This window comes from Calliphora vicina, chromosome 1, assembly GCF_958450345.1.
Source record: "Calliphora vicina chromosome 1, idCalVici1.1, whole genome shotgun sequence".
NCBI lineage: Eukaryota > Metazoa > Arthropoda > Insecta > Diptera > Calliphoridae > Calliphora > Calliphora vicina.
This window is the reverse complement of record NC_088780.1, coordinates 9,272,269-9,274,134: the sequence shown is the minus strand read 5'-3', so window position 1 is coordinate 9,274,134 and position 1,866 is coordinate 9,272,269. Positions and strand designations below refer to the sequence as shown.

Sequence of the window (1,866 nt, the reverse complement as noted above, 5' to 3'; positions counted from 1 at the left end):
AAAAGTTTCATTTGGCCAAAACCAAAACACAAATCTAATTTTCAAATTTACTCAAATATTTATTTTTGAAAATCTTGTGCATATTTCCGTTAAAGAGTTTTTCCGGATCTTTTTTTTTGGCTCTCTATGTAAATGTAAATATAAATTTCTCTCTCTCTTTTGCCTTGATTGGTGGTTCTTTTTCTCCAATGCAAAAATATTTTGCGCTTGCATCTTCATGGAAATTTTAAGAGTGAAATTTTAATTTGAAATTTAAATTGTTGTTGTTGTTTGTTGAGTATGACCACATTTGTTGTTTTTAGTATTTCGAAATTTTCATTAACAAGGAGACCGTACCCCCTCTCTTACAGTTGGTTATTCTTTCTGTTCAAGTCATTTCCATTTCATTTGATTTGATTTGTGTAGAGTGTGTGGGTTCCCAAGAAAAAAAAATATGAAAATGTTTGTATTCGCCTATGAAATATTGTTTATTTCAAAATGTTTTCATTTAATTATACAACAATTAATAATTATTATTTCATTTTTTCTTTGGAGGGGTGGAGGTTCATTGTTCTGCTTTTGAAGGTTTTTTTTTTTAATATTATTTGATGCAGTTGTTGTGGTTATTTTCAATATCATTTATATGGTCAAATTAAATTTATTATAAAACTAGCAAAAGCTTGAAATAAACAATATTATAAGGATTTTGTAGAGTAATATTTTTTTTTAAATATTTTATTAAATTAGCTACAAATTACTTTGTTGTTGATTATTTTGTAAACAAGTGTATTTCACTATTTCTTTTAAATATTTTTTCTTTGCATTTTTGTAAAATTATTGGTTGTATGACTTAAAAACGCAGTATACCCTTCACCTTCGTGTAATTTCCACAATATAATTTTACGAACCTATAAAGTATATATATTCTGGATCCTTATAGATAGCGGATAAGCCATGTGCGTCTGTCTGTTGAAATCAACTTTCCGAAGCCCCCAAATAACTAACATACACGATTCATACATCAATATCTCCGGAATTCTTCCGGCTCGGTTGCTATTTAAAATCGAGAAAATCGGTCCACAAATGGCTGAGATATTAGGAAAAAACCAGGACAACCTCGATTTTTGACCTATTTTTGACCTACATATATCTGGAATACTAAGTAATTAATGTAGACAATAAGTTGGACCTACAATGGGTCAAAATCGGAAAAAAATATTTTTTAACCCGAATTTTTTTTCACCAAGTTTTTTTTTGCTAAATATTAAAAAAAAAAAATTCAAAGAATAAAAAAAATTAAAATATTTTAAAAAAAAAACTTTAAAATTTAAAAAAAAATTTTAAATTTAAAAAAACAATTCGAAATTTTTTATTTCCAAAAAATGGAAAAAACAACTTTGGAAAACAAAATTTTGTTTACCTAAAAATTCATTAATATAGACAATATGGATATCTAATGATAGTCATTTCAAAGTTCATTGCAACGGCCTATATTAGGACCTACAAGCGGTCAAAAAAGGGAAAAATGTTTTTCTACCCTAATTTTTTTCATCAACAAATAAAAAGGTTTTTTCATACAAATTAAAACAACATTTTTTTTTAAAAAAAATTTGATTTTTTTTAAATTAAAAAAAAACAATTTTTGGTGAAGGGTATAAAGATTCAGCACAACCAATTATATCGCTCTTACTTGTTTTTTAAACATCTGTACAATATTGTTACGTTTTAACCTTTTCAAAACGTTTGGTTTATTTCCTTTAAATAAACCGGATACTTTTGATTGCAAATAAAAGCCGTTTAGTAGTTTGAAAATTGTAACAACTCTTTATTTATATAAAAATGTACAACAACAAAATTAAATAGTCACTCAATGTTTTTTATACACGT

The 1,866-nt window shown here is 25.9% G+C and overlaps 1 protein-coding gene across 1 annotated transcript in view; it reads left to right on the top strand.

Moving 5' to 3' along the window:
- Positions 1 to 1,866, top strand: part of LOC135949370 (trichoplein keratin filament-binding protein) — a 78,696-nt gene that overhangs the window by 25,855 nt on the left and 50,975 nt on the right. The window lies entirely within an intron of this gene.